Source organism: Urocitellus parryii, chromosome 8, assembly GCF_045843805.1.
Source record: "Urocitellus parryii isolate mUroPar1 chromosome 8, mUroPar1.hap1, whole genome shotgun sequence".
Classification (NCBI taxonomy): domain Eukaryota; kingdom Metazoa; phylum Chordata; class Mammalia; order Rodentia; family Sciuridae; genus Urocitellus; species Urocitellus parryii.
In genome coordinates this window covers 132192170-132218820 of record NC_135538.1, presented here as the reverse complement: position 1 = coordinate 132218820, position 26651 = coordinate 132192170, and the positions used below count along the sequence as shown (strand labels likewise).

Below are 26651 nucleotides of genomic sequence, written 5' to 3'. Positions count from 1 at the left end.
GGTTTTTAGTCCTTGTTTGACAGAATGGAGTTTTCCTTTAAATTAATAAACAAAGCTAAACAATGGTCTTCGGTGTGTATTAGAGCAAATCCTTGAAGTCAGCTGGAAGGGATACCAAATTTAGAGATGAAGTTCTTTCTACCATGTTTAATTTATGATGGGAAGACTAACTAGCACTTTGTTTATATAGAAGTAACTGTAGGGCTTGTTAAAGATTTCCTCTCCCTCTAGGTTGCTTCAGATATTTTAGAGTTTTAATGGAAATCCCTTAATAATGCCCTTGGCCTTATTTTGGGAATTGGATAAATTGAATAGGTAGTCTTATGTCAGATTCCATTCATTGGCACTTTTGCTATTTATAAGGGATAGGCCTGCTTCTTAATTGAAAAAACACAAACATCTTTAGTGATTTTTGAATCTCTATGCAAGCAGTATTCTAATAACATTGCGTATTAAAGCATTAAACCATTTTGAAAATGAGCAGCTTTCATTTTCCTACTGTCCTTTTGCATTTCCAGTATGCACTCTTAGTTTTTATCTGGCAAAGTTCATTGGTTCCTAATGTCATTTTGGCTTCATTAGATCCACCTGGCAGCTTAGGTGACTTAAAACCTGACCAAGGTGGACTCACTGGTAAGAATATAACACTGTATTTAATAGAATAAAATTCTAACAAATTAATTTTAAAAATAATTAGTAGACATCACTGTTTGTAAAGTGGGAATAATAACAATATAGAGTTTTGGGGAGGTGATGAGCTGGATGAATGGGAGTGGAAGGAATGTCAGCATGTCCTAGATACTTTGACTACAGTCCAAGACCTGGCATATATATATGTGGGGACCAATGTGTTTTGAATGGGAACATCATTTTTAATGACAGCTAATGAGGCCCAAGGAAATTTGGGATATGTACTTAATAGGTATAACATCATCTTGGCCCTGGGTTGGCAAAGCTGAGGTATTGATTATACCTTAGAAGAAATTCTGAGCATTTTTAAACTATTGATTGGGATTAGTTGAGGGAACTTGCACACTGGATGGGATAAAACCAGCAGGACAGAGTTAGTATACAACTTGGCTGGTTAGTTGTGGAAAATTAGTTGTGGCTATTGTGATATCATTATTGGTTATAGGCATTGGGTGAAGATGTTTAATTCTTTCACATTGTTGAATTCTTAAGGTTGGTATCTGGATATGGACATTGATTTAGAAAGGATTATTTCATCAAAATATTATACTATTATATAAAGAATGTACAGTGAAATGTTGCAGTACTTTTGAGGAACAAATGATGGTATACATGAACTTAAGACGTTCTGTGCTGAATCATATCCATAGTTTGTCTATTTTATTCATTATGAAGTTCCAGTGCCCAAAACAGGGTCTGGTGTAGATCAATATATAAACCAATGGTAATTATAGAGTATGCAAGTGCTCTAAGGGAATACTCTAGGTGGCAAACTGGAGCAGTGTAATAGTGTGATCTGGTAGTTGCACTACTTCACAGTGGTTGGCACTGACAAACACAGAAGTGAGAGACTCTTATTGTCATGTGATAGAGAAATTTTTTGACCATTGATGCTGAACATTTACATTTTGGGCTTGTAGTTTTCATATTTTTCAGCAGCTTGGGAGGCTGAGGCAGGAGGATTGTGAGTTCAAAGCCAGCCTCAGCAATGGCAAGGTGTTAAGCAACTCAGGGAGACTCAGTCTCTAAGTAAAATACAAAATGGGGCTGGGGGTGTAGCTCAGTGGTTGATTGATTCTGAGTTCAATCCCTGGTACCCCCCAAAAAATCATTTTAAAAGAAAATTATTTTTCCTATAGTTTTTATAAAATAATAGTTCTGTGATAGATTGAAAATGCAAAAAAATAATTAAAAATAAATAAAAAGGGTCCTTTGTCACAGCTAGTTGAAGAGGCACTGTGCTATTGAGTAACACGCTGGGAATGAAATGGATGGTAGCTAGGTCAGGGACACCTCTGAAGATGAGATTTGACATTGGAGAAAAACTTTTTAAGGCAGAACAAATGAAAGTGCCAAGGCGTCAAGGCAGTAGAAAACCTGGTTAGTGTGTTCAAGGAACAGAAAGAAGCCAGGATCATAAGGAGTAATAACAGTGATGGGAAAGGTGCGCTAGGGAGGCAGGTTGGCAAAAGCCAGATCCTCCAGGCGCTCATTGACTTTGACATGAGTTAGGGTTTTGTTCTGAGTGGTCATTGTTCCACACTTTTGCTAATAGGGTATCAAGAGTGATTGAAAATTAGGAGGCAGTTTTATTTGTTTAGGCAAGAGATGGTGGGGCAGAACAGATGGAGAAAATAGACAAATTTGTACATTTTGAAATTGAACTAATATAATTTGCTGATGGGCTGATTTCAGGAGTGAAAAAAAGGATAACTATTAAGTGTTTGTCCTTGGTCATTTGCATGAATAGAGATACCATTTATTGGGGGAAAGAGATGGGGAAGAATGAAAAGAATTGAGAAGCTAGTAGTTATATTCCTTGTTCTTATGTGCCTTTTTAAAGGAATCCTTTAAAACATGAAATTTCATTTCATTTCTTATATTCTATTGGTACAGTTGACTTGGAAAGGAAATACCTAATGAAAAAGGCATCTTGGGGTCTCTAATGGGTTCTTATGGGTTAAATTGGAGAAAGAAATCTCATTTATCAGGTATTTTGGAAACTCTTAGAAACATTCTTGGAATTAATGTGAAGATTTGTTCGTATTAGCTGTTATTTATTCCAAAGCGACACCCTGCTCTGTATTTATTTAGGAATCATTTATGTCATAACTCATTCCACTAAAGAATTAGCTAAGTAGTGAATTCTAGATAGATATTGTGGGCTATGTATAGCATTATGACAAATTGTCCTTTTTTTAACCTAATGAGAGGAAAAGGGAAATGTTCAACTTTTGACATTACCTTTTAAGTACTTTGTTTTCCAAATTATTTTTATCTTTGTCAATATCTTTTTTTGTAAATTCAAAAGATGAAAAGATGAAGATTTATCATCAAACATGGAATTACCAAGTGGACTAAGCCCCTGGTCAGGAAAATAACTGAGAAAACAGATTAGTTCTGGTGTCTACCTTTTTTCTGGAGCATTAGAGTCACTCCAGAAAGAGCAAGGTATTTTTAATTTGGTGTGATCTTCTTTTATTTTTTTCTTTATTTCCCCGAGAGAGGTCCTTTTATATTTTTAACAAATGTGTTATACAGGTGTAAATCTTTATCATTTAAGTACCCAAATGTCAAGCCAATCCCCATCTCCTTTTCCCACACCATAAAATATCATATGATACACTGTATTAATTTTAACAATTAGTTAAAAATACACAGTTAAGAGAATTTCAGGTTCAAAGTCATCAGAGTACCAATTTAAAATAATTTTCATAAATTATGGCTTTTGATAAAAGCCATAGAAACAGTTGCCACATTGTTCAAATGCTCAAAGGCAAGACTTCTGATGAGGGCCAACTAGTCACATAAAATCAATAGAGTATCATAGAAATAAAGCCAATATGACTAAATCCTGAACAGAGCACATGAAGCATCTCATGGTTCAATACAAACCTATTTTAATAAATAAAGAAAATAGGTGACTGAACTTTGAGAGAACATTCAGATCTCTGTGAACAGGCCATCAGTTCTCTTGGAGAACTGAATGTTCTCCCAGAGTTCAGTCACCTTAGTAAGTCTAATGGTACAGCCATGAAGTTTGTAGCCATCATGCCAGGTTATACCTCAACACCAGCTGCCACATGACAGATGAGTTCATTCTCATAAAGGTCCTATTTATCACCCTTGGGAGTCATCTTCTCTTGGCTATGCTTGGCAAACATGCTTTTCAGCTTTGCTTCTGAAAGTAACAACCCTCAGAACACATTCTCCAGAGTGAGCTTTTGGTCCTCAGGTTCTCTCTTTTTCAGAAATGCATTTAGTAGCATTCTCCAAAATGTCTCCCATCTCTGTGACCAAGTCTTTCCAGAAACTCTGGATTCCAAATACTTTGGTGTCTTCTACATATCTCTGGGTTTATCTTCTTATGTTTTCACAGTCAACTGTAGCTCTCTGGTACGTATCTCATTGTTCAATCTTGGACTTTCTCCTCCAGTTTTACAAGTTTTACCTTTAAGGATCATTTGGCAAGATGGGGCCCAAGCTCATCAGGAGGGTCCTCAGAGCTGAAGTCCTCACCAGCAGTTCTTGAGTGGTAGTGCTTAAAGGATGCAGTGATCCCTTGGTATATGAGGCCAAGAGTCACTGTACCTGTTGCCAAGTTGTTCAACTCCTTTAATATTTTGAAGTATGCCTTGCCTTGAACAGCCCCTGGTATCTCTGCTTGTGCTGGTAACCAGTTTTATCAATCCTCTTAGATTCTCTCCTGCAACCCTCAGCAGTCCTACCTTAGTACCCAACTTGCTCTCACTTAGACAGACCCAGAAGAATTGCCTGGTCAATCCACCTGAAGTTAGCCTGTGCTTCACAGTTGGCTCTTGTCAGAAATTGTGCTGCTTTTAATGTATCTTTTTTTTTTTTTTTTTTTTTTTTAGCTTTAAGTGTAACCACATGGGTGAATCACCTTAAATGAACTGCCTGGTCAATCCACCTGAAGGTAGCCTGTGCTTCACAGTTGGCTCTTTTCAGAAGTTGTGCTGCTATAATGTATCTTTTTTTTTTTTTTTAGCTTTAAGTATAATCACATGGGTGCATCACCTTAAATTTCAACATAAATCAAATGCATTTCTGTGTATCAATGACAAATTCTTAGAAAGGGAAATGAGGAAAACTACCCCATTTTCAATAGCCTCAAAAAAAAAATTTAATACCTGGGAATCAACTTAACCAAAGAGGTGAAAGATCTATACAATGAAAACTACAGAACCATAAAGAGAGAAATCAAAGAAGACCTTAGAAGATGGAAAGAGCTACCTTGCTCTTAGATAGGTAGAATTAATATTATCAAAATGACCATGTTACCAAAAGCACTATACAGATTTAATATAATTCCAATCAAAATCCCAATGGCATACCTCATAGAAATAGAAAAGTCAATCATGAAATTCATCTGGAAAAAGAAGAAATCCAGAATAGCTAAAGCAATCCTTAGCAGGAAGAGTGAAGCAGGTGGCATTGCTATACCAAACCTTAAACTATACTACAGAACAATAGTAACAAAAACAGCAGGGTATTGGCACCAAAACAGACTGGGAGACCAATGGTATAGAACAGCGGACACAAAGAATAACCCTCAAAATTACAATTATCTTATATTAGACAAAGGTGCCAAAACATACATAGGAGAAAAGATAGCCTCTTCAACAAATGGTGCTGGGAAAACTGGAAATCTGTATGCAACAAAATGAAATTAAATCCTATCTCTCACCATGCACACAGCACAACTCAAAATGGATCAAGGACCTAGGAATAAAACCAGAGACCCTCTGTCTAATAGAAGAAAAAGTAGGCCCTAATCTCCATCATGTGGGATCAGGCCCCAACTTCCTTAATAAGACTTCTTTGGCAAAAGAATTAAAATCAAGAATCAATAAACGGGATGGACTCAAACTAAAAAGTGTCCTCTCCCCCACTCTGCCCAGCAGATCAGGTTGTCTTTTCATCTGACTCTGGGTTAAGCCATTATGTGGTTTCCATGAGTTTCTCTTCCTAGTCTAGTCTCGGTTGTTTTACAAGACATTCTGTAATCTTTAATCTTTGTCTGTCTTTATGAATGTGTCCATTTCACAGATGAATTGTAGAAAAGGGAAATCACTTAGTTGAAATAACATAGCTAATAAGAGCGTAAACCTCTGACTTTAAAACCTGTTTTTAACCATTGTTGTATTGCATTAGGTGCTTGAATTCTGTTGACAGTGAAAAACAGAAATTTGGATAACATATTAGGAGAACTGCCACTATGTAACTCATCAAGTAATAGACTCAGAATTTATCTGGTTTTGAATGGGAGAGAATTTTTTCTACCTACTCTTCTGACAGAGGATTAATATCTAGAATATACAAAGAACTCAGAAAACTTACCACTAAAAAAATGAAATAACCAAATTAGCAAAAGGGCAAATGAACTAAACATTTCTCAAAAGAAGAAATACAAATGGCCAACAAATATATGAAAAAAATGTTCAACATCCTTAGTTACAATGGAAATGAAATCAAAACTATACTGACATTTTATTCCAGTTAGAATGGCAGCCATCAAAAATACAAATAATAATAAATTCTGGAGAGGATATGGAGAAAAAGAGAATACTTTTAAAATTTGGTAGGATTATAAATTAGAACAACCAGTATAGAAATAAGTGTGGAGTATTTCTTTTGAGGGATGGAACAAACATATGACCCAGCTGTACCATCCTTGGTATTTATTCTAACGAATTAGAGTCATATCCTTTAGCAATATGTCCATACCCATGTTCATAGTAGCACAACTCACAATAGCCAAACTGTGGAACCAGCTTAGGTGTCTGTCAAAGAATGAATAAAGAAAACATGGTGTGTATGTGTATCAGAGAATTACATTTGCCAGATTATATTGTTATATTGTGTATTTGTATGAATATGTAACAACAAATCCCACCATTATGTATAACTATAATGCACCAATAATATGGAACAACAACAACAACAAAAGATTAAACATCAAAAAAAAAAAAAGAATTTATCCTGTTTTGGTCCAGTTTGTCAATTAGCAGAAATATGATTTACATTCTTGGTGACTGACATGGGGATGCTGGTGACACATGAGGTTGCTAGTGTGCATCTGCCTATAATGGCCTCTGGAGGACAGACAATTCACACATCTGTGCTCCCAGATTATGTGGATTCATATATAAAATATGTAGAATGTTTTAATGTATAAGTGTTAACCATAAAAATGATCATTAATATTACAGTGAACAGATTATTACTGGACATTTTATTTATGGCAAATTGAGAGGGGCATTGTGTATATGTGTGTGAAAACTAAAAGCACAGAAACAAAGACAGGCCTTTTTCTCAGGAGCTGTGTTCTTTGGGGCTTGGATAATTACAATGTGAAGGGAAGAAAGTTGAATTTGAGATGATTCGAGTGAAATGATGCATTGGCTATTCTGGTTCTTCATAGAACTCAAGTGAAGTAACACTTCTCTTTTTTTCTATCTGCATGAATTCTCAGGAATGTCTACAGAGAGGTGGGTCTGTTTTCTCTTTTGCTTAACATTTTTTACATGGAAACTTAACTTAAGGCTTTGGTGGCATGTTTCCTTGGGAAAAAGTCTCCTTTTTGAATTTAATAATACTTTTGGTCTAGTTCTGCCAAGCCCAGAAACCATGTTTTTGTTATTCTTAAACTGCTTAAATTTGCCGAGCCTTTCAAAGGTTAATAATACTTTACTTCCCTTAAATTCACTATCCTTATGCTACTAACACGAGCTGTTTTCTCTTTGAGTTTGTATTCTTCTCCTTATGTTAATAATCAAGACATCTCCTTTTTCAAGAAGTGAAATTGTATTTCATGAGTTCCCAAATGTATCCAGCCTTTAGAACCCTCTGGGAGAAAGATGATTGCTCTGTGCTGTGTTTGGAACTGCTAGCTCCCTCTGTGACTCCAATGATGAGCCAGGTTCTCTGGTGTGGTCTGGTTGAATGACAGCCTTCTTTGTTCCTCAAGTGAGGATTGTGCACTCTGTGAAATTCCCCACTGCCAGTGATGATTGGAGACCTAGCCCCCAAGTCCTTGATACTCCTTCCCTCCCAAGCATGTTTCTTTTTTCCTTTCCTATATTTTGTATAGGTTTTTGTGCCTTCAGATAAAAGGAACCTTTAAATTCTACTCCTGTATGTTATTTTGTTCATTTACTATCTGAACAATACTTAAGAGGTGTTTTACCCCTGGAGCTACACCCCCAGTCTTTGGAAGACTCTTCTTTATCCTGCAAATATATACAACTCTGCAGGCATAGTTTGAAAAAAAATAAAATAGATGAGTTTTAACATGGAGTTCTAAACTTTTTAAATATAAGGCCTGAAGATTTTTTAATGAGAAAGAATGGTTTTCAGGTAAATTCTTTGTTTCCTCAAAAGTACATTTGCAAGCATTTCAACCCCAACCCAAAGATGATGGCATATTTGTTTATATTTTTTTGAAATTTGAGAACTCAGAGCTTCTAGCATCTAAGCATATAAACTTGCACACAACAGGAATCTAAAATTCTTCCACTATGTAAGTTGATACTAATCTCATAGTTTTATTTAATATTATAATGTATGGGGATCTGGGGTGGGAATCCTTATTTGTACCTTTGCTTGTATGCCCTGTGATCCCATTCTGTAGCTCATATGCTCCTAGGGAAGTTGATAAAGCCAGCCTAGGGGCTGGGATTGTGGCTCAGTGGTAGAGCGCTGCTTGCCTAGCACGGGCAGGACCTGGGTTTGATTCTCAGCGCCACGTAAAAATAAAGGCATTGTGTTGTGTCCATCTATACCTAAAAAAAAAAAAAAAAAGCCAACCTGGCCCTTGGTATGAGAGAGAATATTTCCCAGTTCCTGATATACTCAAGTGCTTGAGGATGGCAGCTATTCATGAAAATAATCCAATGAAATGTTAGTCAAGACTCTGGGTGGAAAACATCTATTTTATGATCTCTACATTCAGGACTTATTTCTCTTAAGAAAACTGCCTTACAACCAGTGACTTGAAAAATTGTGCTCTATGTGTGAAATATAAAATGAATTGCATTCTGCCATCATGTATAAACAAATTAAAATAAATAATTTAATAAAAAAAGAAAGAAAGAAAACTGTCATGCAGGAGATAGATCTCAAAAGTAAATGTTTGCTTTAATCTTGGTTGTCAGAGCTACTAGCTGTCACAACCTTATAGGCAATCAAGAATTAATTTTCCTTACATGCATTATGTTGAATAGAACTCTTCTCTGTATAACTTCCTCTTGCTATCACTTCAATTATTGCTCTTTCAGTTAGAATTAATTACACTAAAAAGAGGATACTTTTAAATTGTCTTGCATGTCCTCAGTGTTTACCTATTGAACCCTTCTAAACTCTTGATTTTCTGTCCTTGCTGCCCTCTTCCCCTCCATGCCCTATAAACCTTGGAAGCATCTGGAATTAGTAATGCTGGGTTCAGGTGATCTAAAACTGGTTTATTCTGAAGCACATTATCTTTTTAAAATTGATTTTTTCCTTAGTTGAAGCATGTTATTATGAACTATGCATTTGTACTTTAATAAACTCTTTAATTTTTTTTTTTTCATTTCTTAGTGACAGAACCCATCCCCACTCTGGATAAATTTTAGGTATCAGCAAGTATGCAGGAATATTTTTGCTTTTTTAGTAACAGAAGGCTTTAAGGCCATATATTTTTTTCTGTGTTTATCTGATTTTATTTCCTAAGTATTGACAAGTAGCAGTCTTGTTCTTTTTAAAAATAACCTGTAGTTGCAGATTTCCATTTTGATGAATGTTTTAGTATTTGTATTTTATTTAAACCTTGTTATGAATTTTACTTCTTTGGGAATTGAGAATATGACTTTTTGCAGTTTGTAAGTTTCTGGGGTTATTATCAATTTTTGTAACTGCTCTGTGGAAAATATTTATTTATTGCACTTTTGGAGATGCAACTCAGGGCCTTGTGCACACTAGGCCAGCACTTTATCAGCAGAGTTATGACCCAGCTCAGGAATATCTATTTTTTAATATGTGAGTATAAACCCTGATACAAATCCATGGACTTTATCAGTTATATAATTTCAATTCTCTTTGCTCTGTAAACTTTTCCTACATATTAGGTCTGATAGTGCTGTGTGCTCTTCTAAATCTAGAAGATTTGGGAGATTTTCATGCATTTCTAATGACATTTCCTTCTTCTTTTAGTTCTTCTATGTTGTTTTTCCTTTGGTACTGAGGATTGAACCCAGTGGCTCTTTACCACTGAGCTAAATCCCAAGCCCTTTTATTTTTTTATTATGAGACAGGATGTCACAAAATGCTTAGGGCTTCTTTGCTAAATTGTTGTGGCTAGCTTTGAACTTGGGATCCTCCTGGGTCAGCCTTCAAGTTGTAGGGATTTTAGGAGTGTGCCACCATGCCTGGCCTTTTAATTCTTTTTATTCTTTTAGTATAATGATATTTTTATAGAAATTCATGCTTATTACCTTTTAATTATTCTACTTCGTACTTTTGCTTTTAATTCTTTTTTTTGTCTTGCATTAATATTGCCATTCTTTTTGTTTTTATATGCTTGACATACTCCTGATCCCATTATTTTGTGAGATGGTATCTTATTTTTTTTCTCCTCAATATGAGAAACTTTAGTCTTTAACAAATGATTGTCATAAGTAAGTTTAGACATACATCTGCTGCTTTATTTTTGCTTTTAATGTATTTTTGCCTTGCATGGGGTTTGGAAGGTCTATTTTTTATTGTATGCACTTTTATTTCTTTGATGTTTTCTGTGGTATTTGGAAGGTGCCTATTTTAATTCTATAATATGCGAAAGCAACTCAAATTTGTTTGCCATGCAGATTATTCTCTGTCTTTATTGCACTGATTTTGTCCCTCACTGTTCTCAGTGTGAATTTAAATTATGTTTTTGAAATTTTAATTTCTATTTCATTCATTTCTTTTTTTCATTAACCTATTTTGACCTTAAATTCTTCTTTCGTTATGTTTGTACTTTTCTCACAGAAATCCTTGTACTTTCAAAGAAGATGTTAACGAGTTTTCTGATACTTTTTCTTTTAGTTCCTTTGGTAGATTGTTTTAGATTACGTTTTTGAGTCTTTAGGATTATGACTCACTTTTTGTTTGCTTGTTTTATTTTCATTTAATTCAAAAGTATTTATTGTTTCCTGGAGACAGATAAATTAGACTGTTTTCTTAAATGTGTCTTGGGGCTACATTTATGTTGAAGTTACATAGGAAGATGGTGTGATGGGATGGGAGACCCTGAAATGATGTTAGGTGGGATCAATTGTGAGAAGAAAAAAAAGAAAAGAAAAAAACATTAATCCTTATGATAGATTGTGTTTGGAATGCCATTTTATTTTGTCAAAAGAGCTCCATATTTGCTATGGTCTGAATGTTTGTGGTCCCCCAAACATTTGAGAACTAATTCACATATTGAGAACTAATCATCAATGTGATGGTGTTCTGAGATTGGGTTTTTGAGAGGTAATTAGTTCCTAAGAGTAGAGCCTAATTTCATAATGGAATTAGTGCCCTTGTAAAAGAGGTCCTAGATAATTTACTTGCCCCTTCCATGAGCTAAGTACATACCCTTAGCTGGACATACCCTTCTATGAACCAGAAAGTGGGCCCTCATCAGATAATAAACTGCCAGTTCCTTGATTTTGGGCTTTCTAGTCTCAAGAACGGAGAGAATTTCTGTTTATGAGATATATAATCTGTGGTATTTTGTATTGCAGCTTGAATGGACTAAAACAATGTTAAGAAAATTGCATTTTAAATTTCTTCTCTGTCCTCTTTTTTTTTTGCTTTTGTTATTATTATTTTTATTTTTTGAATATGTGTAAGAATTCATTACCCCATTTGATTACATGCCTGAGACCCTTGAAGCTTGTGTGACAGTTTCATCTTTACTCCTCACAATAAAAACAGACTACTGAGTTCAAGTTCATGAATTCCTGAATTCATTTACCAATTTGTATTTGTAGTTTTTAGTACTTGGATTTTGATTGACAAGTAATATAATAGTCTGATATACATTTTTATTGGTGTTTACCAGTCTGATATAAATTCATTTTTAGAGTTTTGGCTTACAAAAAAGATAACTGGACAGATGGGTGATTCTTTTTTTTTGGGGGGGGGGGGTGGATGGGTGGTACCAGGGATTGAACTCAGGGGCAGTCATCCACTGAGCCACATCCCCAGCTATTTTTGTATTTTATTTAGAGACAGGGTCTCACTGAGTTGCTTAGTGCCTTGCTTTTGCTGAGGCTGGCTTTGAACTCGTGATCTTCCTGTCTCAGTCTCCTGAGCAGCTGGGATTGGCTTGTGCCACCGTTCCCAGCAGATGGGTGATTTTTAACATAATTATCCTTTTACAGTTTGGAAATACAGTAACAGACGGGGTGCAATGGCACATGCCTGTAATCCCTGTGGCTTGGGAGCTTAAGGTGGGAGGATTGCAAGTTCAAAGCCAGCCTCAGCAAACTAGGCCCTAAGCTACTTAGAGAGACCTCATCTCAAATTAAAACATGTAAAGGGCTGGGGATGTGGTTCCGTGATTAAGCACTCCTGGGTTCAATCCCTTGTTCCAAAAACAGAGTTAATAATAATCAATAACAGGGATATAAGACTTAAAACAATTTTTTTTTAAAGAGAGAGTGAGAGAGGGAGAGAGAGAGAAAGAGAGAATTTTAATATTTTATCTTTTAGTTATCGGCGGACACAACACTCTTTGTTTGTATGTGGTGCTGCGGATTGAACCCGGGCCGCACGCATGCCAGGCGAGCACGCCACCGCTTGAGACACATCCCAGCCCTAAAAGAATCTTAAAGTAATAACATTTCTTAATATTACTGGGAGAAATTAGTAATTTCATTAAAGTTAATGGTAATAACATTATTATTATTATTATTTTAAAATATTTTACTAGTTGTTGATGGACCTTTATTTATTTATATATGGTGCTGAGGATCTAACCCAGTGCCTCAGATATGCTAGGCAAGCGCTCTACCACTGAGCCACAACCCCAGCCCATAACATTGTTATTAAAAGTTATTAAAAGTAATAACATTTTATTAACATTACCAGGACTCTTGAAATAGTAATTGGGAGTCAAGTATTGCCATCTGCATTCATGGCTGAAATCTGAATCTTTTCTTTTAAATCTAGATCTGAGGATGGTATTCTGCTGGAGGAGTAGTTTAAGTTAAAAAATCTCAGATCTTGGCAAATCTTTTATGAAAGAAAAGGGGAGGAGTTCACTCTTAATACTGTTTTCCTAGAAGATTTAAAATTATATTGCCTTTATTTTTCTTGCCTGGTTGCTTTAAACTGTTGTGTGTGAATTTGTTGAATGAGCTATTACAAGGATTTTTCAATATTTTTTGTATTAACTAGACTTTTAGTTATCTATTTTTATAGTAATGGTAACTTTTGTTTCACCATTTAGTTCCTTGAAGTACCTTCTAGTTCTGAACTTGTCCCTCGTTTATGGTGGATAAGATTAACACTTGTTTCAGATTATCCTAAAGATTACAAAACTGAGTGAATTTCAGTTTCTCCCTCCCTAGAAAGGTAATTGTGAAGTCTAAAAGAAAATCAATAAATCTCTCTGAATGTCAGCATCTTTTTAAAAATATTTTTTTCTAATTATATGACTTAAAAATTTCAGCATTTAGATGAGATAGTCCTCACTATATATCTTGTTAATAAATTATATCAGTTAGAATTAGAAATTTCAGTTAATATGTTTGTTTTTTGTTGACAAGGAATACATAGAAATAAATAGTGAACTTTTTTTTCTGTAACTATTCAGGAGTAGATTTCCTTTTAACAATTTTGACTTTACTTACAATACTTGTATTAAGTTAATATTTAGAAGCTGAGTTCTTATTTGGCATCTACTTTACCATTTTGGGAATTTCTTTAAAAGAAGAAGTTGATGTGTTCTGGCTAGTATTTCAAGAATGCAACTGATTCATTCAACCTAAGAAAGTACAGCAAGGAAATCAAAAAGCATAGTAGAAGTCTAATTTTGTGGTTTATGAGATGAAAACCTAGTTAGGACTTTTTCTAAAATATCCTCTGTTAAAATGATATATCAGTAATATGTTAGTTACTTAATATTTGTAATTTCATCTGACATCTGATATTCAAATTATGTACAATTTTATGGCTCCACACTCTGAGGCTCAAATTTTGTTTGTAGTAAGGTGACTTCTTGCTTCACTCTTTGAGTTCTTAGTACCTGTGGATCTCAGGCCTTGAAATGGAACAAGTCAAACTGTCAAGTGTAAAGATAGTTTTGGTCTTGAATACTATTGCAGTCAATAGCAAGCTACATACTCCCCTCTCCTTGCATTTTGCTGAAACTTGGAGAGCTAAAGAAGGGAAATGTGAGAAAACTGGCACATGACTATTGCTGATTTTTGCCTTTTGAGGAAGGAAGGAAAAGAACAGGCAAATGTAGAGAAATCAAAGAGTAGGCACTGTAGAAAAGTTGGCATCTATACTCAGTGCAGAGACATGAGGTGACACCCACGAAGTAGAATCATGGTATGGTATTGCTTCGTGCCTGAGCTTTGGTTAACATTCAACTTAAAGAAGTTTTTGAACTTGGTGGGAATTTATAAGTGCTCTAATAAGCAAGGCTCCTAAGCCATCCAGTCATGTGTTTGCACAATTATGAAGTGCTTGTTCACTGCACAGTGAACAAGTGTGAAAAAAGCATTGGAGATGCAAAATAAAGGTAGAAATTTTGTTCCCAAGGAAATAATAGATTGATGAAGAGACCAGTTCATGTAGCTTACTGCAGTGGAATGTTAATAGAAGTACAAGTATCTCTAACTTGTGACAGCAAGGAAATAAGAGGAGAAATGCTAGGATGGAGTCCTCCAGGCAGGCTAGCTAGGGGCAAGCATCCCAGGTCAAGGCTGCATGTAACCACATGAAAGACCAAATTATGTGTGGGTATTGGGGAAAGGCACATGATGAGAGATTAAGCAGAATAATAAGGACCTTGTACATCTTCCTGTAGAATTAAGGTTTTCTTTTGGATGGGAGGACCTATAAAGTTGAAGAAAGACTGATTCTGATCAGATTTGAATTTTCAAAGGTAATTCTAGTGGCTTTTAGTAGATCACTTAGGTAGATGGAGTGCTGGACAATGAGTTAGAATGGGGAATGAGACTATGGGTATAAAGTTCAATAAGGACACTAGAATAGTTGTTTATATTAGGGATTAGGAGGAACTAGATGAGGCAGTATGGAGGAAATAAAGGAAATGGGTATGATGTGTATGGAGACTGAATGGATAGAACTTTTGACTGGAGGGCATAACAGTCTTCTGAAATGACCCTCCCATTTTACCCTTGAGCCCCTGAATGGGGTGTTAATGCCAACAGTTATGTGGTTAACCAAATAAAACGCTGCAAAAGGACTGAGGATAATAAGGTCTGGAAAAAATGTCCACAGGATTAGGCATCTAGGAAGTCATTGGTGAATTCACTGAAAGAGGACAACTTAGTGGTTGAATCAAAATTTAAAATTGCTTACAACAGTGACGTGGCACATGCCATAAGATTACCAGGCAGTTGTGATGATGCAGTTGAAATCAAATCATATTTATTTGTAGAGGTAACAGTATGCATTGGGATTTTCCTTGGTCTATTTCAGCTGCTTGGGATTAGGAACAGAGAAAGGAAACAAGAGACTGAGGAGGAAAGAGTGAGATAGTAGAATTGAGGTTTTGCCCAGTAGGTGTGACAAGCTGGCAAGGAGGCAGGGTTTTGGAGGAATAAAGAGAAGAGTCAACTTTGGCCATGTTTGTACAGATGGAGAAACTGAGGCCTGCTGATAAATGAGTTATCACAGCAGAAAGAGCACTGCTTTTGGAGTGAGGTGACCTAGATTTGCTGCTTATTGATTCTAAGGTGCTTTTAGAATCTTTGCCTACATAAATCTTATCCTGCCATTCCAGATGGAAAGACTAGTCTAGCTATTTGTAAGAGGTGCTGTCAATATGAATAAGGTTCTTGGATTTAGAGTCAGATCTGAATTTGAATTTCAGATGTGGGAACTTGATTAGTTTACTTGTACTCTCGGAGGCTGAGTTTCTTCATCTGTAAAGTAAGAATATTGTTACAGAGATAATTGTTATTGTAATGTTTCCTTAGTAAAGGGCCTGATACAGGCAGAGGAACTGGCAGCTGTTTGTCATGTTGTTATTACTTTTACTGTTAGTCATTGGGAATAGTTGCACCTTTTTTTTTCCTGAAGAATTTGTGTCAGTTACTTTATGGAAGTTCTGTTAGATATGAATAGAAATCTACTTGCTTTTATTTATTCTGCCTAGTACTTGTTATGTCTTTAAAATATAAGGTCTGTTTTCACTTCTGAATAGTGTTCTGCCAGTGTCTATGTGAATCACATTTTCTCTTTTATCACTACTACTCCTATTGAATGCTTATGCAAGTTGCTCTATCATCCGTTTCTTTTCTTTTGTATTTTCTGTCTTTGTATATATTTTGGAGTCATTTTTGGTGACTTTTTCCCCTAACATTTGCTTTGGTTTTTTTTTTTAAACAAGTCTGCTGTTGAATTTATCCTCGTTTTTAATTTTAGTGACTATATATTTTCATATGTGGAATTTTCTGCCTTTTTTTCCAGAACTGCTTGTTTGATTTCGTATCTTCTAACATTGCATCATGAATCTGATTCTTTATCTCTTAGCTAAATTTATTTTAAAGTTCCATGGAAAATGTTTCCCTGTCTATTATTTGTTGCAGGAGCTGACATTCTTTTATGCATTTGGATAACGAGGCATCCTTGGTGTTTTAAAATATGGATTTGTCTTCTATACAAGTGTAGGGGATGCAGTAAACATATGTGATGTTATTTTGTGTCATTTTGACATTTAGTTGAACATTCTGGGTATGTCTGTGACGTTGTTTTTAGGTGAGATTAATACTTGAATTATTAGAATAACTATAGCAGATTGCCCTCTCTAATGTGAGTGAGCCCCATCCAATCAGTTGAAGGCCTGAATAGAATAAAGAGGCTGTCTCTGTTAATAGTAAGAGGGACATCCTCCTGGGACATGGGTCTTTTCCTTCCTTTGGATTCAGTCTGAAACATCTGTTCTTGGGTTTTGAACTTGTTGGCTTTTAGCCTAGAACCTACAGCATTGGCTCTCTAGGCTCTTAAGCCCTCAGACTAGGACTGGAACTACACCATCAACTCCCCTGCATGTAAAACTTCTGACTGCAGATTTTGGAATTTCCATCTTCTCTGGAACCAATCCCCAATTGCTTTTAATAAGTCTCATACATATGCACACAGGCTCCCTTGTTCTGTTTTTTTTTTTTTTTTTTTTGTTGAACCCTGACCAGTACATTTACTGTTTGTCTCTCTTGAACTTTGTGCATCAGCTTGAGAATCCCACATGACATAGACATCTTGGAAATCTGACTTTCATTGGTGATTTGTTTTCCACGTGAGAGTCAAGGCAGATCACATGATGTCATGCATGTCATCCGGCTGCTGGCAATTTTTATAGTGCCTGTTCATTGTTAGGAAAGACCTTTATTGTCACCTGGGCTAAACACCATCATTCAGTGTAATATATTAGCCTTTAAGATACATGTCATTAGTCTTGATTGGACATTTCAAGAGCTTATCGATATTTTTCATAAGATAGTTTCATACCAGCATTGCAATGCGAAGCTCAATGAGAAAATTAGAGACCTATTCAAATTAATGGACTGTTGCTTCTCTAAATTTTTATTTTTATATGTGATCATAGAGCATATAGGGTGACAGCATAGAGGGTGGCAGTAGGGACACAAGATGATGGAAATGAAGAGAATTACAGTGGCCCTAGAACTTGAAGAGCAGGAGGGTTGAAGTATATATGTATTACTGTTGCTTTCTCCTTTCAACCCAAGGCCACATCTTAAAGGTCACCAATTTTATGGGTCTCAAATCTGGTCGTGTAGCAAGGTACCAGAAGTTATGTGGGGTATATTTGTAGCAATTTTATGAAAACTTGGTAAGCTTGATTCTGTCAGCCAGGGCTAGTTTTGCTAGCAGTAAGAATGACTAATTTAGGTATACAGTTTAAAATTTCAACCCTGAGCACATGAGAGTGGAAGAGTAAAAAACAAAATCTATTCTGTTAGTAATCAATTTCTGCTTTCTCTTAGCAGATAAGTAGTTTCAAGACCAAGGTATTAAAAAATATGCAAAAGAACTTTGAGAACAGATGTCTATTATTTAATCTTACCTACAGAAAACTATAGACTTCATTTGTGTTCATGGGAGGAGAGTTTGAGAATCTCTGAACTTGTCTAGTCAGTTCCTTTTTATCAGCACAAAAACCAGCCTCTGACACTGTGGCCCATTTAAGTTTCCAGGGATACCCAGCTGGGTGCAGAGGGATGACTGGAACCCAGCTGCCTCCACTGTTGGTCAGGTGTTCTTTCTGCTCTGTGGGAAATGGACTGCTTTTATTATTATTTTTAAATAAAATAGGCACTGGAATGTATATCCTAGTGTGGCTCTGGGGCCAATTCAGTCTCAAGAGATTTTGCCTGTGAAAGCAAGTGACCTTATCAGGCATAGACAATTTCCTGTGTCATTAAGATGTTCCTTGGCAGAATATTATTTTTCTTGGTGAATATCCTATGGTATAAAACATGCACAGAGAGACAGCTCTGTTTCTCCTGAGTGAATTAGCTGTATTGTAGTTTATCTGTGGCAGATCTTGCTTTTGAGTTTATTGACAGCAACTTCTGTCATTAGTGACTTGCTTGGATGAGGTCTTGGCTTTCTCATCACTTATTCTGACTTTTTAGCAGCCCCAGTCACAGCCAGGAAGTCCTTTGAAACCAAACTCTTGCCCCTTATTTGTGTTTCAGGGACAGTTAGGGAAATGGTAATTCTGCCTGAAAAGAAGGTGTTTTGGTATCTCTGTTGAGTCCTTTATCTTTTCACCCTGCTCATGTGTATTCTTATTCTGTACCAGGAAAGTTGTTTCAAGGATCATGATGACGAGCTGGAGGCTCCTCAGCCATCTCTGGGTCAGTGTTTCACAGCCTAGATTTCTTATAATACTGAAATTAATTTCCAGATCCTAAAGTAGACCCAAATAGAAACAAAAATTTGAAAGAAATTCTTGAAGCTTCCTGAGGGAAGCTGTTTATCCTCTGCCTAATTCATAAATCTTGTGCTAGCACTCATAGTATGCAGGGTGGGGCATATAATCAGGGCTCTGTTAACACCTGTGATCACTCAATGTCAGTTGTTACTATTTTTTTCTTTTTTTTTTTTTCTTTTTTTGGTATCATGGATTCAGGGGCACTCATCTACTGAGCCACATCCCCAGCGCTGTTTTGTATTTTATTTAGAGACAGGGTCGCTCTGACTTGCTTAGTGCCTCACTTTTGCCTTAGATGGCTTTGAACTCGTGATCATCCTGTCTTAGCCTCTGGAGCTGCTATGATTACAAGTATGTGCCACTGCCCCTGGCACTTATTACAATTTAAATAGCTTGTTTCCTCTATGAGTAATACCAGTGTATACATGGAATTAAAGATTAATGATCTTTTAAAATTATCCAGAGAAGTTAAAATTATTGGAATTTTTGTAATCTTTGTTGGTTTAGTAAGTAGAATTTGGCCAATCATACATCAGAATCTTCATAGACTTAAACTAGTAGTGACAAATGAGTGACTTTCTGTGATGTGACAAGGTGTCTTTAAATAATTAATTTAAAAAAGAATTAATACAGCAGGAGTTGATGTCAGACCTTTGTTAAAGCCTAGTTCTTTTCTAGCTGAGAAAATCTCCACCTACAAAATGGAGTTACAGTAGTGCTCACTCATCAGGTGAGAAGATTAAATGAAAGAAGTCAATGTTAAGTGTTTTAGGATAATGTCTGTACACTCTCCATATGTGTCAGTTGCTGTCACCAAAAGAATGAAACTGGCATGAAATTTAATAAGTAAGAGCTTTAAAAAATTGAGGAAAAATGCAATCTACTTTTTTAGATAGATTTTATTTGGTATTGCTTACTCAGGGCACATAATTACTGATTCTCCTCTTGCCTCCACACTCATATTTTTTTATTGTTTCATTGACTATATCTGGTTATACTTGTTTGATAGAATTTAGAGGGAGTAGTCAGAAGGGATTTCCTGTGCCCCCATCCGGCCTTTTCCGATTTCATCCTCCAATACTGAAGGGAGGTTAGAGCAGTTGTCTTAGTAGCAATCAGATGGCCAGCAGATATCCAAAGCAGCTTATACTCAAAGTGAACAGTTTTGATCTGTGATTCTTACCTAGGTTAGAGGTTTCTATATTGAGGTCCTCTGAAACATTATCACATCCATCCAACTGATGGACAATACCACTTTATTTTGACAACTATATGGCATCTGTTTGAGATTGATGGGAAATTTTGCTTCACAATTCTTTTTTGTTTGTCAGAAAAAAAATCCTAATTATCTCAGGGCATATTTATGCTTTACTTTGGTTGTGTATTCTAACCATACTCTAGAAGGTATTTTCTTACTATAAATTAAGGAATCCCTCCCAGGGGAGTTATTTGAATGACAACTGAGGTAGACTTTTGGTTTCTGTTTCCATTATGTATACATATGAAATTTTTTTTTAAAACATTACTAGTACTATAAAAGGAAAATAAAAGTTGGAACCAGCAAGGTGATGAAAAGGCCACTGTGGGAGTTGAACATGAAAGAATGGTGCTTTCATGAGGAGGGAGGTATTGATGTGTTTTCGGGGGCTGAGGTTTGTTTCAGCTACCATCTTAGAGACAATAGTGAATCAGAACTGTATCAGGCAGGTTTTAATGCCCATTTCCAAACAGAGATGTCTCTCTTCGATACACAGGGAGAGGCTAAAACATAGGCTGCCTATATTTATTCTGTTTCTCATTTTACCCTTGAGGAATGAAAGAATCCTGTCTAACAGTGCCAGCATTAGTTTAGGCTGAAACACATAATTGTATTGGGTAATAAAGGAATTTAAAAATTTCTGTTTTTTCCTATGGTTCTCTTTCACAAATCAGACTAATGGTGAAATACTTCTGCAAATGTTCCCATTCATCTCTGACTGATGCAAGAAGCCTAGTGTCTTGTGGTTTCCTAATTACCGAATCCCTAATTTCTTTGGCAAATCTCTTCTTTGTCTTTAGATTTCCTTTTGGCATCGAGATTGTTTACTCATGTGACAAGGTTAATGCTGGCATCTCTGATCTGGTCAAGCAACATCTGGATGCTGAGATTAGCCATAGGATGGGTGATTTTTTTGTATTCAGGTTAGCAGGCTAGCTGTTCTTGGTGATGGGGCTGAGAGAGAGATTCTTATCACTTGCTTGTTTTTAGGCCCACTTAAAATGCATCTGAGACTAGAAAGCTCACATCCACCACAGAAATATAATGCCCACACTTAGAAAGAAGACAAATAATTTGAATGCACTTGAGCGACTGTGTTAGGGGAGATCTTTCTAGAACCTTGTTGCTCAAAGTTTGGTTCACAGATGGACAGTGTCCCCTGAGAGCCTGTGAGACAGAGAATCTCTGACCCCAGCCGAGTCACTCTGAATTAGAACTTGAATTTTAAAAAGATATCAGGTAATTTTGATGTTCAGTCAACTTTGAGAAGCTGTGCTCTAGAACACACTGAGTTTATAGAAACAATCAGATTGTGCTATACTGCAATTGTAAATGGAGTTTTTAGTGTTTATCAATTGTTGTGGTACTTTCTACAAAGCTAAATTCCTCTGGAATACGAGGAATAAAAATTCATTATATGCATAATTAGAAGAATGTGAGTTAGTTGTTGCATGTTTTTCTTTATAGTAATTTGGTGATCATTTTTTGTTCTCTTCTACGATTTTAGCAGAGAAAACCCGTGGCATTTGGCTTTCTTCTTTAAAATCTTAGGTGCTTTTGCTTTCTTTTCATTTTAACAGGCTATATAAGAAAGTATGGACTATTTGGTGTGTGTAGAGAAAATAGAAGCACATTTGGAGTCAAAATTGAAAAGTTCACATGCACAGAATACATTTTTTTAGTGGTGATTTTTTGAATCATAGACTTGGTTTCTACTTGACTTTAGAATAAAAAGAAAGTAATTTATGTTATGGTCATATTATGAAAGTTAAAGGTTTTGAATTATTAAGCAAAATGAAAATATCAATATGATCTTGCTTCAGTAATTATCAAATAAATGTTCTAAGACTCTATTTTTAAAAACCAGTGACTTTTTCATTTGTTATGAAAGACAGTATTTGGTTGTATGACTAATTCTAATCTGTTTGCTCATTCATCTCACCATTTATTACTTGAGTATATGGCATGAGCTGATGCTGTGGCTGTGCAAGATGAGTGTTCATTAGACTGAATTTTTTTTGTTAGTGTTTTTTTTCCCCAAGTTTTTAGTATGAGTAATGTATAGATAATTTTATCACCACAGGAAAATATATTTTTGAACGATTGCCAATGTCTCTGTCCCTAGTTTTTCTTCTTCACATTTTTGCCTCATAATTATAACACACAACTTACACATGGGGGAACTGACTTTTATGGTACTAAATATTTCACTTTTTATATCCTGAATGAGAAAGTGGTATCAACAAAAAAGATTCAGAACAAGAAAACATTTGTCATCTTTTTAGATTTTTCTTGACAGCAGAGCTTTTACATATTCTACATTTCTTGAATCATTAAAAAAAAAACCAAATGCCAAAAACAACAATGGGCAATTTAAATCTTCTTTGTTATTTGTTTATTTCTTTATACCTCAGTTGTTACCTTTATACCTCAGTATGTTTGTTTAAAATACCTTTTCAATTATGGCCATTTTTTTGGTTTTATAATTTTAAACTCATATTTGTGAAATCTCCACACCTGGTTAAAAAGTAACTTTTTGCAAAGATATTGATTCTTATTCTTCATGATAAGAATGAGCAAACAGTTTGGTGATGCTGTTGCTTAAGAGGGAAATAGCATTGTGGTATCCTGGCACTTCATTTTTCCTAAAGATATGATATTCTAATGTTTTCCATTAATATGGAACTCTTATGAACAAAGGACCTGAATTTGAAACATTTAAAATGGTTATGTTCTTATTATCAACTACTTGGGACACACTGATCTCTTGTCAGTCAGAAGCAATCAGATTGCAGTTGTTGAGTTGTCATATATTGGTGGTAAGGAAGTAAAATGCTTCCTTTTAAATAGGGGACCATTTATGAGAGTGATTCACAATAAATTTTGAGCATTTGGTCACAAAGTTCAACAACAAAAGACATCGACTCAGGCTGGGGTTGTGGCTCAGTGGCAGGGTGCTTGCCTAGCACACGTGAGGCACTGGGTTTGATCCTCAGCACCACATTAAAAAATAAATAAATAAAATAAAGATATTGTGTCCATCTAGAATTAAAAAAAAATAAAAAGGACATCTACTCAAATGGTAATTACCTTTCATGTCAGACTGAAAATCTACTAAGTGTCCAATTTTCTGCTTTCTTTCTTAATTGTCAAGTTAGGGGAAAAGGTCATTGTCCATTTTGCAGTTGGACTCCTTTTGTGTTTTGTGTTAAAGATGAGTTGCTGTGAAAGAGTAAAGATGGTGAAGATAAACTCGGTTGTAGATAATCTTTAGCTGTAAAGAGTAAAACAGACACATCCTTGTGATTTGGTAGTGTCCGCGTTGTATTGCATTGGGCATAAAAAGTCTCACTTAAACTGGCTTGTTTACTTTTTTAAAGTTGTCAGTATTTGTCAAGCATTTGTGTCAGCTTTGGTTTGGGAAATTTTATTTTAAAAATAAGTATGATTACATATATTATCAGTTGAAAAAGACTTATGAAATAGTTGATTAGTCAGCCTTTTTATGGTTAAGTATTAGGTTAAACCTTAAGAAATAGGTAAAAACCTGTAGTTTAGCCATTGAATATTAGCAATTTCCTATGGTTCAACTTTGGAATACACCAGTTTGGTCTAAGCTAAACTTGTTTTTTTCTTTTGTATATTTTCAATAAGAGGCTTTTTATCAAACTTGCCCTTAACCAGATAAAATTCACAATGGGTTTGGGTCTAGCCAGAATTCCAGGTACTTAATGGTAAGTAGTTTGAAAAAATCCGGCTTTAACCCTGATCATTTAAATAACTGCATCTTGTTCATGTGTTTATTGATATGTTGTAATCATGAACCTTAGAATTAGTCAAGAGAACAGGTTTTGGGTGGCACCAGACAATGAATGTCTGGAAGCAAGTGGCATAATTTAGGTGGAAAATCTTTTACTGAATATGAGTTGGAAAAGAGTTGGTGCATACTTGTGGTCATTGCCTTCCTTTCCTGTTTTATATGCCAACATTTGAATTATAGATCCTAACCACTTCCCAGTATCTTAATTTAATTTTGAATATGAGTATTTTTTTCAACATTTTAATGTATTGGTTAATGTAAATGATTTAAGTAGTCTAGATGGAAAAGAAAATTTATTTAATGTATTATTTTGTTATTGAATAGAATTTGAAGTAGAAGCAAGAGATTTCCTAAATAGGATTGTTGTGTGTTCACAGACCATTTTTATTTTAAATCTAGAAAAATGTGGACTGGGCCAACAGCTCAAGAAGGAAGACTAAATATACTTCACGGTTTTTTCCACTTTTGTGTCTAAAATCTACCATAAAATATCAAAACCTTTTTACTTAAGTCTTCAATAAATGTGATTGTGATGGAGTTGTATGCATCATAAAACAGCTTTAATACATTCTTTATTATTTTCTTGTTTTTATTTTTGATTTTTGGTGGTACTGTGAATTGAACCAGGGCTACTCTGCCACTGAGCTAGGTCTTCAGTTGTGTGTGTGTGTGTGTGTGTGTGTGTGTGTGTGTGTGTGTGTGTGTGTCTGTCTATCTATTTTGGAGAAAGGTCTTTGTAAGTTGTCTGGCTGTTCTTGAACTTGTGATCTTCCTTCCTCAGCTTTCCAAATAGCTGTAATTATAGGCTTCTGCCCCTATCACACCTAGCTGCTTCTTACTTTTTATATAAAAGTATTATCTGGACAAGGTAAAGATCAAACTCTGTGAAAAGTGCTCTATGTTCCCTTCAGAGCATAGTTTTTCAGAAATATTTTTATGCTCACACTAATGTATAGCCTTTAAAATTTATTTAATGTTACATTCTATGTGCAATTCTAACCTTTGCTGAAATAAACATTCTCATTCATGTACATGTATGCAACTTGTCATGTTTTTTAGCATATTTGGAGTACAAATTCGTAGGGGAAATGCTGCACCAGAGAGCATGTAAACTTCCAAATTGTTTTCTAAACGTATGTGTAATAACATCCTATAAGAGTGCCTGTCATAATAGGGTTTATATAAAACTTTTATAAAAGTTTTCTGTTAATTACGTGTTCATCAGCTACCTTTTTCCTACTGGATTGATGGCTAATTTGCTTATTTTTCTTCTTAGACACATTCTTTTTTAAAATATTTTTTAGATGTTGATAGACCTTTATTTTTTCATTTATTTATATATGGTGCTGAGACTTGAACCCAGTGCCTCACATGCTAGGCAAGTGCTCTACCACTGAGCCACAACTCCAGCCTGACACATTCTTTATGTATATGGATGTTTGTTCTTTATGTGGTATTAAAGATACTTTCCCCCTCCTTTTTGTCACATTTTTATTATTATTATTATTATTATTATTATTATTATTATTATTAATCTTGACCCTGTAGAGGTTTTTAATTTTCCTTTAGTCAAATTGTAAGTTTTCCTTTATGATCTCTGAATTTTATGTCCTGCTTAAATTCTCTGCTTTAAGATTATAAATGCATTTATCCATGCTTTTCTAAGTATTTCTATTATTTCATTTTTAACCTTTGTTGTATCAGAAATTTATTTTGAGATAAAGAGTGAAGTAGGACTGTAGGTATATTTTTTTCTAAAATGCTATTTCTCAGCAACATTTGTTGAATAATCCATTTCTTTTCTATTAGTTGAAAGAGGCTACCTTTATCTTATGCTACATTCCTTTGTATATTAGGGAATCTATCCAGATTTTGAATGCATTATTTTTGTCTCTCTGCTATAATTGCTGTAAATTCATAATATTGAATTTTCATAACTAACATGATTCCATCTCTCCTGTTCATTTTTTTCTGGTCTTGCCTACTTGTACGGCTCTAGCATGGAATTTTGTCACATTCTATCCAAAGCCCTGTAACCTGTCATTGAATCAAATTTAATGTTAATTAGGGTACAGTGAATGTCTTCATGATGTTGAATCTTTTAATCCAAGAGCAAGGATTGTCTTTCAATATTCTAAATTTTTTTCTGTTTACATTTTTGAAGAGCTTAAGGTTTTCTTTGTATGATTTCTACTAATATGTTGTTAACTATTTTTAGGTATTCAGATTTTACTGAAGATATAATTGAGATATTTCTTTATTTTAATTTTCTTAAATGTTAGTATTTTTAAGTGGGAACGCTTGCTTTTGAACAACAATTTTTAATTACTTAATTTAATAAATTCTTGGATTTTGTAGTCATACAATTATATTATTTGAAAAATAATGATTTCTGTTGTCACCTTCTTTCTTAACTTAATTGCATTGGCTAATAACAGTAACCAATTCTGAGTCTTTTGAATATCTTCCAAATTGGCCAGTAAATTGCCTTAACTGAATTAAATTTTATTTTAAATAGACTTTTTAGAAAGCTAATCCTGAATTTAGTTTTCCTGCAAGTAAGGGGACTGTTACACACTATTCTTCAAGAAATAAAGCCAAATGATAAGAAAATTTTTTAAAAAAGGAATTTAAGTATTTGTTTACTACATTGATATTTTCATATTAGAGCATTATCTGTTTATCATGTTGATTTGTCA

At 35.0% G+C, this 26651-nt stretch overlaps 1 protein-coding gene and 1 pseudogene across 1 annotated transcript in view; one reads left to right on the top strand and one right to left on the bottom strand.

Moving 5' to 3' along the window:
- Nucleotides 1–26651, top strand: part of Gmds (GDP-mannose 4,6-dehydratase) — a 632956-nt gene that overhangs the window by 69043 nt on the left and 537262 nt on the right. The gene's annotated exons all lie outside the window — the stretch shown is intronic.
- The window catches only part of LOC113189883 (grpE protein homolog 2, mitochondrial pseudogene), a 46739-nt pseudogene continuing 23721 nt past the window's right edge, over nucleotides 3634–26651 (bottom strand).